This window comes from Lontra canadensis, unplaced genomic scaffold (genome assembly GCF_010015895.1).
Source record: "Lontra canadensis isolate GAN:19392208 unplaced genomic scaffold, GSC_riverotter_1.0 scaffold41, whole genome shotgun sequence".
NCBI classification, from domain to species: domain Eukaryota; kingdom Metazoa; phylum Chordata; class Mammalia; order Carnivora; family Mustelidae; genus Lontra; species Lontra canadensis.
The window spans coordinates 10,597,374-10,613,706 of record NW_022631035.1 but is presented as its reverse complement, the minus strand read 5'-3'; positions in this window follow the sequence as shown (position 1 = coordinate 10,613,706).

Genomic DNA, 16,333 nt, shown 5'->3' with positions numbered 1-16,333 from the left:
CTGAGCAGGGAGCCCGATGTGGGGCTCGATCCCAGCACCCTGGGATCATGACCTGAGCCGAAGGCAGACACTTAATGACTGAGCCAGCCAGGCGCCCCTCCAATATTGTTACCTTGATGCATGAATCACACTTTAGCAGAACACAGAATTCTTGCATTAACACCCTTTCCCCTTAAAACTTTGTGGACACACAGATTGTTTTTATTGTCTGAACCATCTGGGAATAAGTAGCATACACTATAGCCCTTTCCGCCTAAACACTATGGTGTCTGTTACCTAAGAACAAAATATTCTCCTCAGCATACTCAGTTGAACAATATGGGTTTGAATGGTGCAGGTCCGCGTATATGCTGTTTTTCAAAAACAGCACAGTACCGTAAACGTGTTTTCTTTTCTCTAACCTTATTATTTACTTCTCTAGCTTATTTCATGTAAGAATACAGTGTGTAACACATACAACATACAAACTATGTGCTGACTGTTCATGTTACTGGTAAGGCTTTAGGTCAACAGTAGGTTATTAGTTAAATTTTGGGGAAGTCAAAATTTATATGTGGATTTTTGACTGCACAAAATGTTCTTTGACTTAGACACAACCCCTTTCTTAATGTCTCCACTGAAGCCACATGAATATTATTTTCCAATCGTTTTAGATCCTAATATAAGGAAATAGCATTTTTTTCTGAAAGATTATTAAAAATCTGGCATTTTCCACACTACAATGAGCACAGAGGAAGAATTAAATTTGAACCTAATTTCATTTCAAGTAAATTATACACACTAAATTACATCTTTTCTGTTCAACTTAAAGAGCATTAGTCATTTAAAAAATTAGAATTGCTCTATGCACTTCTACATTGAACAAAACAAGAATCGCTGAAATGACTTTTTTTTTTAGAGCCAGAAGTTTTTTTTCTTTTCTTTTCTGAAATAGAACATTTTTCTATATGAAACACTGGCATTTTTATTCCATACGGTACCTACTCATCACTCTGCTCAAATTATCTTTCCAGTTCCTCAACTCCGTGGTTTTTTTGGTTTGGTTTTGTTTTTGTTTCTGTTTTTTCTATTTATGGTAGATGAAAACCAATACAGATGCTATAAAAATAACACTAAGATGCAAACTGAAAGCCCATAAGAAAACCTTTCTGGGTTGAGGGCCTTTCTGGCCAGGTTTCCCATCAAACAGAAGTCCGCGAAGACGGACTTGGGAAACATCCTTGATTTGACATTGGATTGCCCTCGTTTGCCCACTTGGTCAGGATAGGATAATTTCATTTTCTCTTTGCTTTCTTCAATTATCAACTCTGCAGGCCCCTCTTCCGTGGAAATCCATTCAACCTCAAGAGGACTCAGGAGGGCAGAACTGTCCTTGAAATGCTAAAATGGGGAAAACAGCTTGAGAATGTTATGAGGCAAGACAGACTGACGTGAAAGATATTTTCATCTCCACTCACTTGGTGCCAACTAAGGACAAAGTTAGGAGAAGAGTGCGCTATGTGCTGTAAAGTAATCCTGAATGGAACAGGTGAGTTAAGAATGGAGTTAAGAATGGAAAAGTGAGTCAGAGTCAGACATAAAGTCACGGCATCATGAATTTATCCTCAAGATAATCACCAGTGGCTGTCATGGGCAAACTTCTGCTACTATTTAATAGTACATGATTTTGTGCTATAAATATTTGCATTCTGTGGACAGCATGGCACAATGTTCACAGCAGGAAAGTAGATCAGAAAGTGGAATTTAGTTCTTAATTCCATTCTACCTCTTAAGTCACTGATTTCTATTGGAAGCTGAAGGAGAGAAAAGTATGGAATGTGAAACAGAACAGTTAAGGGTACAAAATGGGGAAAAGAGGGTGTTCTGCTAGTAAGCACTTTATTTCAAGGCATAATAAAAAGTTACTAAAGAAGTATTTTTTTATGTTTCTATCTAAAGCAATCTTTCTGTATTATTCTTTTCTTACAAAAATGGCTTTTTTTTTTTGCAAAATAGGTGTGGGCTTTAAAATGAAGAGAGTCTATATGATAGGTCTTTGTCAATTCTATTAATACATGGCCTTGAGACCATCTCAAGTTCTTAGTTCGTAGATTTCCTTTCAATAAATATAAAAATGGAGATGATAAAATGATGGAAAATTTTAAGTTTCTTTCTTATGCGTTTGTTTGCTTTGTTTTGGGATTCCCAAGTGGACGTTTTTATCTCTGTGAAATATTGCTAACACTGAGAACTTCAAAATATCCATGAGGCAATGCCGTGGAAACTCAGTCTATTTGGATGAAGTAGCCCTTTAAAAGAATGAGCTTCTAAACACTTTGAAAGGCTATCTATTTATATTAAAAGAATAAAGTTAGGCATTAAAAAATTTGAATGTACTGTTGAGGATATAGAGTCATAAGGGGTAATTTGGTAATACCTTTCTAAAAAGTAATTTATCAATATGTATCAATAACTTCTAAAATGTTTATACTTGCTCAGGCTGCCTTAACAAAATACCACAGATTGGGGGACTTAAAGAATGGAAATTTATTTCTCACAGGTCTGGAGCCTGGCAGTCCAAGGCCAAGGTGTTGGCATGGCTGAATTTCTGGGGAGAACTCTCTTCCTGGCTTGTAGAGCACTGTCATCTCTCTGTGTGTTCACGTGGTGGAGGGGGCCACAGAGAGATAATGAGAGAGAGACTGCTCTCACCTCCTTTGCTTAAAAGGCCATAGTCCTATAGGATTAGACCCCACTGTTAGGATGACATTTAACTTTAATTACCTCCTAAAAGCCTTATCCCCAGATACCAGGATGCTGGAGGTAAGAGCTTCAATTTATGAATTTTAGGGGGAACAAAACTCTGTCCATAGCAATGTGTATAACCTTTGACCTAATAATTCAGTTTCCAGGAACCCATCCTTTTGTGTGGTATCGAGGTAGGGGTTTGGAGTGGGGAGAGGTAACCAGAATGTGGCCCTAAATGAATGCTTAAAAATATTCATCATATTATTTACTATTTTAGGCTAGGAAAACACACACAGGCAAGGTGTGCATATCATCGCCTGAGTAAAACCATGAACTAAGTTACAAAAGCAGAATCCCATTTGCTTTCCAGGGTGGCATCCAGGTAAATCAGAACAGTGTTAGAAACCCAAGGCAGGTGCAACAAGAAATAAATGAGCTAAAAAATGAAGTAAGTCACAAACTGTAGGGGAACCAATGCAAAAGAAGCTCCATGTAGAGAGAAGGAAGGTAAAAACTGGCGAAATTGTCAGAGCCTGGTTTAAGTATTCATTAAAATGTGTTTTGGGGTTTTTTTTTATTTGTTTTTGTTTTTTTAAATTGTGTCAGTAACCTCAAGCCTGAACATGCCATGGTGATCACCTCTTTTGGCTTTTGAACTTTTTTTTTAAGAGAGAGAAAGCACATGAGTGCAAGCAGGGGATGGGCAGGAGGGACAGAGGGAGAGGGAGAAAGTGTCGCAAACAACCAGCATGGAGCCCAATGCAGGGCTCCATCTCATGACCCAGAGATCATGACCTGAGCTGAAATTAAGAGTCAGGCTCTCAACCAACCGAGCCCCTTAGCTTTTACACTTTCAGAAACAGTTATAAGCAACACTATTTCAGAAGTGAATGAAGTTATACCTACACACAGAATAACAATTACATTCTGAAAAAAAAAATCTGTTATTCTTAAACTTCTCTTTGCCATTTCGTCTATTTGCATGGCCTTAGTATCACCTCAAAAAAAACAAATCACAAATCTGCTACCTTTAAGGAAAAAAAAAAACAAGATTTATTTATTTGAGAGAGAGAGAGAGAGAATCCTCAAGCAGACTCCCCACTGAACACAGAGCCTGACATGGGGCTCAATTCCAGTACCTTGAGATCATGACCTGAGCCGAAACCAAGAGGCAGGTACTCAACTGATTGAGCCACCCAGGTACCCAACAAATCTCTTAACTTCAAGACCCAGCCCAAATAATGTCACCCTATCTGTGGTTTCAGTTACCCATGGTCAACCATGGTCAACCATGGTCCAGAAGCTGACAGCCCTCACTTTGACACACTCTCAGGTCAATAGTAGCCTCACTAGGTCCTCATACCTGTGTCATTCAGCTCACTTCACATCATCACAGTGTTGGTATTTTCTCATTTCACATCACCACAAGAAGAGTAAGTACAGAACCAAAAGATATTTTGAGAGAGTGGCCACATTCACATAACTTTTAATACCGTATAGTGTAATAATGGTTCTATTTTGTAATTAAATTGTATTGTTAATATCTTACTGTGCCTAAATTATAAATTAAGCTTTATCCTAGGTAGGTATGTAGAGCCTACAACATAGTATGTTACAGGGTTCTGTCCTATCCACTGTTTTGGGCCTCTGCTAGGGGGTGTTGGAACGTGGCCTCCTCTGATAAAGGGGGACACGTCTTCCAAATATAGTAACATGTGGCCAGATGCTGGCTGCCCACCTTCCTCTGATTGTTTGACCTTTCAAGCAGAAATCATCACCTGCTGGGAATTTGTGCCTACACTTTGTGATCTTCATCTCTCTTTACAACATTCCCACCCATGAGGAACCTCAAAGCTAACTTTAATTCTTCAGTCTTACCATCCTCTTCTAGTTCACATTTCCCACCCAGTCTTGGACAAATACTAAACTGAGTTGATTAATGGGTTTTACATACTTTTGCTTTTATTTTATTTTATTTTATTTTATTTTATTTTATTTTATTTTATTTTACTTTTTATTCCACAGCAAGGCCATAGTTTGAGGTCATACTGATCAATGTATTTTTTTTTTTTTTTTGTCACTTTAGGAACATGTACGAGATGTATTTGTGTTTTGGACTATTCAGGCTGCCATAATAAAAATACCAAATACCGTAGATAAAAATGTGAGGATCCCATCCATTTCTGACAGTTTTTGAGAAGTCTGAGATCAAGGCACCAGCAGATTTGGTATCTGGTGAGAGCCCGCATCCTGGCCATTTTCTCCGTTTCTCACCTGGCTTTTGGAGTGGGAGAGCTCTGTAACTGTCTCTTTTATAAGGTGCTAATCCCATTCATTAGAGCTTCACCTTCACAGACTAATCACCTCCAGACAGCCTCGCCTCCAAATGTCACCGCGCTGGAGGTTAGGATTTTGATATACAAATTGAAGGGGACACAGCCGTTGGGTCCATAACAACGTGGGTTGCTGAGTTCTGGCACGTGTGTTCAACAGGGTTGCTAGTCTGTGAGAAAAGCCTTTTGTATGATACAGTTCTCATTGTCCATCCCCTGCCTTCCTCTGTGAAGCAGAAAGCAGACACTTCTTTAAAAGTTATAGCCAAGGGCTAAGGGTGCCTGGGTGGCTCAGTGGTCTACGCCTCTGCCTTTGGCTTAGGTCATGATCTCAGGGTTCTGGGATCAAGCCCCAAGACTGCTTCTCTCTCTCTGCCTGCCTCTCTGCCTACTTGTAGTCTCTCTTTCTTTCAAATAAATAATAAAATCTTTAAAAGAAAAAAAAAAAAACTTACTTCCAAGGGTTGGAGACTCTGCCAGGAGTAATAGTCCTTTTTTCAAGAAGAGTAGTTTTGTTCTAGAACAACAAGCTTTAGGGTTTTTCATCTCTGGGCTATGTTACACTTTTAGGACCTACTGAGGTTCCCAAAGAGTTTTATGTGGGTTAGGATTATCCATACGTAAAGTATTGAAGATTGAAAAATTGAAAAGTTATTTTGTTGATTTGAAGACAGCAATGGTGAACACATTGTATATTAACATTAATGTCATCCTAGTATTATTATTACATTAGTATGATTTTTACATCACAGAGACCCTGAGAGAACCACTCTCCTAAAATTTTGGTTTGTTCCAGAATATGAAAGAGCATAATTAAACGCAAAACTTTGAAAACGAATTTATTTGCTTTGATTTATATTACTCGAGTCTCAATAAAAGCTATAAAATATTAAAATTTATAACAAAAATTTCTCAATTCTGATGGTCTTGCTTCCTGGCCTTACTGATCAGTGGCTTTACCCATAATATCAAAGTTTATTGTTTCCCTTATGTGTAATCTGCCTACAGAGCAAAGAGTCTGTGTCATATCAGAATGATTTTCTTTGCTTTATCTTAACATTATTATATCCTTGATTATTCAGGAAAAAGAAAAACAAAGATTCCCACCTTTGAAAGAACTAAGAGGGTCTTTAAAATAATGCTATTTTCCGTGCTTATTTTTTCATATATTTATTTTTAAATAAAAACCCAGACATGTATTTCTCACAGTTCTGGAGACTTGAGGATGAAGTCCAAGATCAAAGTGCTGGCAGATTTGGCTTCGTGAGGGTCCGCTTCCTCGTTCAGAGATGGCCATCTTTGTTTCTGTGATGATTATTAAATGTTACATTGTCAATTTGGTTAAACAGTTTCACAGGCTCCCATTATCTTATCTTAATCAAGTCTCCACATTTCCTTTAATGACATTTTTAATTCCTTTCCTACAACTAGATATTACATATAAAAACATTTTTAAAAAAATTTTTGTATATTAAAACTATCTGAGAGATTTTTGTAGAGGGCTTTTGGAAAAGCACAGAGGTTTGTTCTTTTACTTTATAAAAAGAGAGATGTTAGAAATAATTAGGTTAAATTTGTTTGATGTGTTACAGTAGAAAGAGTCACACTGGAATATCTGTCAAGTAAGAAAGTATATAGAGTCTGGCCTAAGTTAAATATATATAAGTAAACTGTTATCAATATAAATATTTCAGAAATCAGATGCTATTTAAAAAATCCCCGGAGATTTGTTAAGGCCTTTGCTGACCATAATGATTTATACTCAGGGTGAATACAGATAATCAAAATTCTTATGAAGTTGTTATTTAATGTTTCTTGATTTAAAAAAAAATCAGTATCCTCCATTCTAATATTATTTGTTACAGTAATTAATTAGGGTGATGATGACTTGGCCCAGGGTCATTCAGACATGATAACAAAGTCGATTTCTGGAAAAATGTTGAAGGGGAGACTATAGATTTGTTCACGGAACTGAATATGAGTTAGTGAGAAAACGAGTGATCAAAGCCATCTTCAAGGTTGTTGGCTTAAGAAAGTATAGAATTAAGATGTCTTTATAATGAGACGAAGATGACCATATAGGAGTACTTGGTTTGGGAGAGACTACAAAGAATTTAATATTGGACCTCTTAAATATTAAATTATAATAAATAAAATAACATTAACACAAATAAAAATGTATAATGTAAATAATATAATAAACATATAATCATGTGCTTTACAAAATAAAATATTTTAAATATGCAAATTTTATTAATAAAATAAAATTGCATACTAATATAAATTATAATGAGCAAAATAAACTGCTAATATCATCACTGGCATTACTAATATTCATTATTAAATATTCACATGCAGGTGTTAAGTAGGCATATGGAACTCAGGACACAGATTCAGACATGATATAAATTCAAAACTTACCAAATTCTGATAGCCACAAGACTGGATGGGATCACCAAGGGAGAGTGTAAATAGAAAAGAGAAAAGGTCCATCTGTGTTCTCACATGGATGTCCCAGAAGTGGCATTGCTGAATCATAGTGTAGTTCTATTTTTACCTTTCCGAGGAACCTCCATACTGTTTTCCATAGTGGCTGCATCAACTTACGTTCCCACCAACCACGCACAAGGGTTCCTTTTCTCCACATCCTTACCAGCACCTGTTATCTCTTGTCTCTCTACTAATAAGGCTGGGGAAAAAAATTTTTTTTTAATAAAAAAGAGTGAAGATCCCGAATTCTCAATGCCATGACTTAGAAGTCCTGATTTTTCACGGTGGATCTCCAGCTTGTGAACTCATGAGTAGAGGACAACAGCATACACAAGCTGCAGGTCACCTGGGCATGACTTAGAACTTCTGTTCCATAGCTCTTCTCAGCTCCCTTACTAGGTTCTAGCGTCCAATGGATTCCAACCATATCTAGCACTATGGGGTTTCTTTGTGTGTGTTATGTATTTAATTTACAAATATTTATACAATGCCTATACGTTCTAGACTCTGTCCTAAACATGTTACGAATATTAACATTTGAACTTTAAAATCATTCCAGGAATTAATGAGCATTATTATCCCCATTTTACAAAACTAGGAAAAGAGCTCAGTTTAGTGGATCACAGCTTTTAAAAGGCAAATCTGGATCTGCTAGGAGGCACCGCCTCCTCAGGTATTGCAACAATGATGTAGAAAAGCTTTGGGACAACAGGGTTTGTGTGATCCTTAGCAACCACGCGGGGAGGGCTCTGTGTTCACTGAATCACTAACTCAAGACTTAAAAGTCATTTTTCTCTTCTCAAGATTAAATCCCAGTTTCATTTAACCTTGGCATTCTATATTCTCAAATCCCTATTTCCAATTTTAATGATAGTGTAGAAGCCAAGGGCAGGCTGCCCCAAGATGGGCCACTTTGGCATAAAGATTATTTTGAGTTATAAGTAATCAAAACCCAGCAGATGCAGGAAAAGCTCTCTGCTAAAGTTTGCATCAGAAAGGAGAGCCGTTCCAGGAAGAGAGCTATTAATGGTGACTCCCCTTTACCTAAGAAACTTATCAGCATAATAAGGCAACCCTGTTTTTCCAAATGTGTCCCTTCTCCTTCCTGTTAATGGCCTCCCTTCCCTTTGTTGCCTTGACCCTACCCCTCTCCTTAACTCAGATGAGCTTCATGTTGTCACACAGTCTTTAGAATTTCCAGTCTGTGTGGATTCCCCACAGATATACCCATTACATTTGATTTTCTCCTGCTAGTCTGCTTCATGTCTATTTGATTCTAAGTCCAGACAGAAGGACCACAAGGCAGAGGAAACTCTTCCTCCCTGGTAGTAAGACACATAAGGTTCAATGAAACATTCAAATTATAGTATCTAAAATTCAATATGGCACTGGAAAGAAGGTCAATGAGAACTACAAGTACAGTGAAAAGATTTCATAGTACCCATCCCACATTTTTTATTTTTCCAAAGGCAAGATGTATCTCAAAAAAACCTTGCCCTGGCCAGTATAACTGAGTTTTAAACCAAGCATATATTAGTGCAGGACGACAATCTCTATTCCCAAGGGAGATTGCAATCTTCTCCTTCTGTTCACCAGAACCTGTCCAGCCTTTAGACCATGTCACGGTTAATCTCTGTCCAGTAGTAATATTGACAGATCAGTTGCTACTTTGAACAAAAAAGAAATGCTTTGTCAAAGTCAAAGTGAATGGTTTTAGAATAGAGGAAGAGACATAGACTGGGTCAGTTCAAAGAACAGAAATTTGTGGACTCCGTCCACCCCAGGAGCCCTTGCTTGTTTCCCAAAACAGTAAGTTATGGTACCTGTTTACTTTTTGTTATATCGGTCATGCCAATCTGAGTAAGCAGACCAGTGGGCTTCCAGGACTTTCCCATTTGCTAAAGTATGAAGGTGCATCAAATCCTCTATTTGAATTTTAGAAGCCTAAAGAACTAAGAAAAATTCTTGTAAATTTTTTTTTTTTATACATGAAGCAAATCTGAACAGGACTTAATTTTTAATTTAAATACTGTAGCGCTCTGGTTAGCTATCTGTTGGATGAAATGTCACGCACATCCTTAATTTACTAAATTAGCGTTGAAGTCTGTAATTGAAGTAATCTCTTTGATAATGTATCCTTAAGGCAAGGGAATACTTTAACTTAATTAAAAAGAGAATGCCAGTTGATGAGTCTGTCTTTTCAGGGAATGTCTCTTTGCAGATATATTGAATCAAAGAAATAATAATCAGCTCAGTGAAACCTTACAGTTAGAGAACATATTTGTAATTTTTAAATGAATATACTATTTGTGTCATTAGGCAATGTGAGTCCATCGCATTTGCTCTGATGGGAGAAAATAGGTTTTCTGAAACTAACAGACTCTGGTCTTATTCTAAACTATATAATCCTTAGGGAATTCTGACTGACGTTTGCTTCAATATATTTTTATCTTAAAGAGATAATTCATTAAACATAATATATTTAAAGGCACTTTTAACACACACGGTTTTTCTTTTTTGTGTTTTTTTAGTAATCCTCTAGGAGTAAGTCCCAGTTTCTCTGTTTTCCTAGCCCATTAACAGCCAGCTTTATGATTTTGGCAAATTATTTAACAACAGAGTCTTTCAGGTATAAAATGTCAAGTTTGATCTTCAGTGTTGGATTCCAGATCTACTATTCAGTGATTATTTGCTTTATTTAAACATCACCTTTTGTTTTCCAAAAATTGAATTTACTTATATTAAGCTGATCTTTTTTCCTTATGTATTGAGTTCTAAAATCTCGAAGTTGGAATAATACCATCAGGAAAACACAGCAGCTGTGAAAGACGGGGTAGTGGACAGAATATTAAGTGTCCTGTTGAGAATATCCTGCTGGGTTATCAAGGTATTTTGTATCTTTGTAAGATGTCAAACACTGGTAGTGATTCAAACAGATTCGTGCTTAAAGATGTGCAGATTGGGTCCACTGAAATGCAATTGACCATTGCCTTTGGATATGACCATGTTTTAGGTTCATTTGTAAATTCATTTCAGCATTCCTAATTGCTCTGTAATTCCTTGAATTTCCTTTGAATCAGTTATAACATGTATCGGTTTCCTGGTTAAATAATAAGTTAAATAAAATCTTGGATGTGTTCATTGCATATTTGTATTAGGGTCACGATTTACTTATTTTATTTTCACCTTTAAAAAATTATCCTACATAATTAGATTACTGTAAAGATTAAGTAAGATAATGTGTACGTGTTAAGTACTAGGCACAATGCCTGAGACATAACGATGGTGATGATTCATGTTTAGTCTACGACCAGGTGAGATTTGGTTCCAGTGAACAAGCGTCTTCCTCACAGGGAGTTGGTAAGAATTCAAAATAACAAAGGCTTGGGGCCTGTGTGGCTCAGTGGGTTAAAGCCTCTGCCTTCAGCTCAGGTCATGATCTCAGGGTCCTGGGATCGAGCCCTACATCGGGCTCTCTGCTCAGCTGGGAGCCTGCTTCCCCCTCTCTCTCTGCCTGGCTCTCTGCCTGCTTGTGATCTCTGTCTGTCAAACAAATAAATAAAATCTTAAAAAAATAATAACAAAGGCTTAACTCAGATGGTTTGAAGATCATTAAAGCTACAGTTACTTGAGGAAAGGACTTATGTATCCATAAACTCCATCTATTTTGGTTATAAGTGTTCAAATATCAATCTCACTTAAAGTAATGTTTTGATTCATATGAAATATTTTCTAAGTCTGTGAAGGGACTAGTGGAGATTAAGTTATCACCTGAAGTGTATATGGACACAGAGGCTCAAAAAAACCACCTGGAAAAAACATAGAGAGTTTGAAAGGAACCAACTCTTCCTGCTCACAGTTCTGCCACTAATCAAGGGCATCCACTTGCTGAAGATTTGTTAATCATATGGCTTTTGTCATCAAGGGAGAAGATATAAGAAGGATTGGTAAATAAAAGGCAAAATAAGGGAGTCAAAATAAACTTCCACCAGCTTATCTTACTACCAAAATAAATGTTGCACTGCAGAGAAGCAAAGGATATTTTATTGATGGATTTATTTCTCAGTTACCCCAGGGAACAAGGGAAACTGATCTGGTTACAGTTAAAGCAACAGTTTGAACCAATAGGAAGGCATCCCGATTACAAACTTATTACACACTAGAGCTGGTTTTCTGGGAACAAGCCTGGCTTTCATCAAGATATATAAAGCAGATTGTTGAGAAGATTAAGTGAGATGGGTTGAAGGGGCAGGAGAAACACCCCCCCCCCCAATTTCTTTCCCTCAATACCATGATGAGCAAAATACACAACTACCACCAAACAAATAAATTCAACAAATATTTATTAAATACTGTCCACGTGCCAAGTCCTTTCTTAGCTGGAAAAATCTCTTTCCTGGTGAAGCTTACCTTGGCAGGGAGCACAGTAGTAGAGACGGTCAGGAGGTCAAATGAAGAAATAAATGATATGGTATGTTAGAGTCATAGGCACTATGGAGAAAATGTGAACAGTGAAGAGAAAGACTGAGGGCTATAGTTTTAAAAAGCCTGGTCAGAAAAGGTCACCTTGAGAGGATAGTTGAACAAAGACTTAAAGAGAAGGAGCCAACCTGAAGATACGGGGTGGGATGGGAGGAGGGGAGAATGCTCGAGGCAGAAGTCACTGAGACAGGTAAAAGCCTGGTGTACTTGAGGAGTAACAGGGAGGCCAGCTGGCCTCATCAGAATGAGCAAGGAGGAGAGAACTGGACGAGGTCAGGGAGGTAACTGTTGAGAAGGGAAGCAGATCCCTATGTGAACCAGTGTAGTCTTCAGCTTTCCACTCAGAGATGGGGAGCCACTGGAGAATTTCAAATAATGGAGTGCTATGAGCTGACATAAATTTTAAAAGAATTGCTAGATGGGATGCCTGGGTGGCTCAACTGGTTAAGGATCTGCTTTCAGCTCAGGTCATGATCTCAGGGTCCCAGGATCGAGTCCCGCGTCAGGTTACTTGCTCAGCAGGGAGCCTGCTTCTCCTTCTGCCTCTCTCTCTCTCTGACAAATGAATAAAATCTTAAAAAAAAAAAAAATTGCCAGAGGGGAAAAACAACACCTACAATCAAATAATGAAAGAATCAACAAGAAATAGAAGAGTCAATGGGAAGTACTTGGCTCTCATCCTCGTCCTATGCTTCCCCCACCAGATTCCTACAGGCAAAGAGCCATTCTAAAAAATGTCCTCTCCCAAGTCTGGAGACAAGCAAGTTGAGTTGGTTTATTCCCTTTTTTCTCTTTGAAGCAAGGATGAGGAACATGGTTTACTTTGGGTTCTGCACCCAATGCCAATGTGTAAAGGAGGAGATTTCTCCCCACATTTCTTGGGACACTAGCTGGATGTCCTATAATTCAACCAAATTCAGATGCTTTCTATCTGGAGAAAGTGTCAGATTCCAAAGGTAAGGTTTTGGTACCACAAGACTACCCTACTCTTCACACACCAATTGCAAGCCTTAAGCTTCTGACTCATGGGCTGTAAATCAGAGGTTCCCTCAACCTCCTCCTTGGGTTCCATTAATGGGCTAGAGTTCCATTCCTGACCGTCTCTACTACTGTGCTCCCTGCCCAGAAAACCCATTTACATACTAGATCACCAGTTTATGGCAAAGGATATTAAAAGATACAAATCAATAGCCAGATAGAGAGATACACAGAATGAGGTCCCAAACTAAAGAGATTCTGTCCTCCTGGAGTTTGGGGCCTGACATGTTGGCACATGGAAGCTTCTGGTTCCCCAGTGTGGAAGCTCTCTGAAGCCCCTCCTCTTTGGGTTTTTATTGGAGGCTTCATTACATAGGCATGATTGATTAACTCATTGGTCATTGGTGATTGATTCCTCTAACCCTTCCCTACTCCCCGGAAATCAGAGGGTGGAACTATGCTGGGTTGTTCCCCTGGCAACCAGCCCTCATTCGTAGGAGCTTTCTGAAAGTCACCTTATTAACATAAACCCAATTGTGGTGGAAAGGGGCTGGTTATGAATATGGAGACCCCCACTGCACCTTGATGGCTTTGAAGCATTTGCAGGGGATAAGGACAAGAGACCAAATATTATAACAGAGGATGCTGCCCTTGCCTTTATTGCTCAGGAAATTCTAAGGGTTTTGTGATCTGCGAGTCAGGAACAGTGATTAAAAAACAAATGCATATGAGAAATATATTTCGGTCCTCTGAAAGACCAAAGACATATATTTCCCATAAATCACAATATCTCACTGTGGTTGGGGGCAAGGGATTTGGAGAGATGAACAATGAGCTTCACTATCTTGCTGGGCTACACTCTGAATTGAGGGAACTGGTCCAAAGGTTGAATAAACAGATATAATGCACTGTGGGAAAAGAATCAAGGAGTCATCATATTGTATCAGGTGAGAGAGAGGAACTCAAGTCTTAGCAAAAGGCAGTGGCTTGGTAACTTCAAGTATCATATGGAGGGAGAGTGAATATAGTATACAAGACGCACAGAGCTACCTTACAGGAAAACATAGTTCAACAATGTAATCAGGAAGGGTAATATTGACCTAAGGAAAATTATCACAAAGTCCAAAACTATATAATTACAGAACCAAGAAGGAAGAAAGAAAGAATGAAAGAAAGAAAAAAAAAGGAAGGAAGGGAGGGAGGAAGGAAAGAAGAATGAATAATTAATAGGATAGTGAGAATTGAATTACTGGCATAGAGAAGCTTTGGATAATCAGAGTAAATGCATATAAAAAATAATACAGAAATATGGGGTGCCCAGGTGGCTCAGTGGGTTAAGCCTCTGCCTTCGGCTTAGGTCATGATCCCAAGGTCCTGGGATTGAGCCCCATATCTGACTCCCTGCTCAATGAGGAGCCTGCTTCCCCGTCTCTCTCTCTCTGCCCGCTGCTGCCTACTTGTGATCTCTCTGTCATATAAATAAAGAAAATCTTTTTTAAAAAAATACAGAAATTAAGGCAATAAATAAAGTGACAAGACCCAGAACACAGACCAAGATAATTCAATCATAAATTTCGCTCCACAAAATCAGGACCCATCAGATGCTACAGATGTGCACAAAAATATAATTCAAGAAGAATATCCCATAAATGAAGAAAGAGGTTTCATTTCCAAATTAAAAAGGACATTCTTCTCCCCGCTCCCAGGAACTCTGAGAGAGAATGCTCAAATCCCACATGATAGATGAATCTCAAGGACAGAAGAATTCTCGAGCCATCCAGGGTGAAAAAGCAAATCATCGTTTCAGAGGGGAAAAGTAAAACTGGTGTTCACCCTCCCTGTTGCCACATCCAAGGTCCAAAGACAATGGAGCAAAGTTCTTAAGAGGGCTACTCAGAGTGGGATCCACAGGTCAGTAGCATGGGCGCTACTTGCACCCCTGTTAGAAATGCAGAATCTCAGACCCAATGCCAGGCTTCCTGAGTCTGCATTTTTAACAAGTCTGCAGGTAATGCTGACACATATGAAAGTGTGAGAATTAGTGACCTACAATGCCTTCACGGAAACAAGGTGTCGGCAGGAATATTCTCTTTCAGTTAGTTTGCTATTCTCTTTAGAAGGTCAGACTTTCAAAAGCGAGATGACTCTGTGCAATTGCACCATGAACCTTTCTGAAGGCTTGATAGCACAATTCAGATGTCTCAGAGAATTCAGGAACAAATAAGCAAGAAGTGAAAGCACAGTGGTAACTTCAAATCCGTTTGGTCAGAGAGCAAAACCACCACGAGGATTACAGCAAACTGAATGTGAAGGAAGACAGTAAGTCCCATGGTGTAAGAGGGCAGCAACTCGGCACAGGGAAGATGTGGGGGGGGAGAGGATCCTTAAGGCTCCCAGCAGACGGTCTAGAAGTACTTCCTAAATACGAAGCCTACAGTGTTTTCAAAGAGCATGACTCCAATAGCTTCTTGTTTTTAATGTTTTCATACCTGTAGTTATTATTTTTTTTAATTAACCTCGGAGACATATTTTAGGAAATGAGTTTTCCTTGGCAAAGAGATATGTGAAGTTGAATAATTCCAGTTTCACTTCCTTTTAATTTTCTTACACTACATTCAAGAAAATGTTATTTATTTATTTATTTATGAAAGAGAAAGCACAAGAGAGGAGGGAGGGAGGGGAAGAGGGAGCAGAAGAGAGAGACTTAAGCAGGCTCCACGCCCAGTGGGGCACCTGGGGTAACCAAGTAGATACGCAAGAAAGTAAACTCGAAATTCAAAAATAAAACTAGGGATAAAGTGGACGACTTCATAGGGATAAAGCATTTAACTTTAAAAGGAAGGAAACCATTTTACATTTTAGGTACACTCAATGACACAGTATAAAAATAGAAAAAAGAACCACAGGAAAAAGAAAAAATACCTATAAATTGTATTGTGGGGCGGGCGGGGGGGGAAGCCCTTTGAGTAATTGATGCAATAAATAAAAAGTCAGGACAGACAGATATAAAAGATTTGAAAAACATGATTAGCAAAACTTAAATAGAACTTTATAGAGCATTGCTTGTGACAACCACAGATTGCACATTCTTTTCAAGAAGATAACATATCCCTCCCCCAGAGACTCCTATATATTCTGGAACAATATACTTGTTGGAGTGGATATGTGCACCATTACACATATGTAAGAATGTTTGTAACAGCAGTATTCGTAAGAGCCAAAATGTGGAAATAACCTATCAACAACAGAATGGATAAATGGGGGTAAACCCATAAAAGGAATATTATAAGAATCAAAATGAACTATAATCAGACAGACCAATG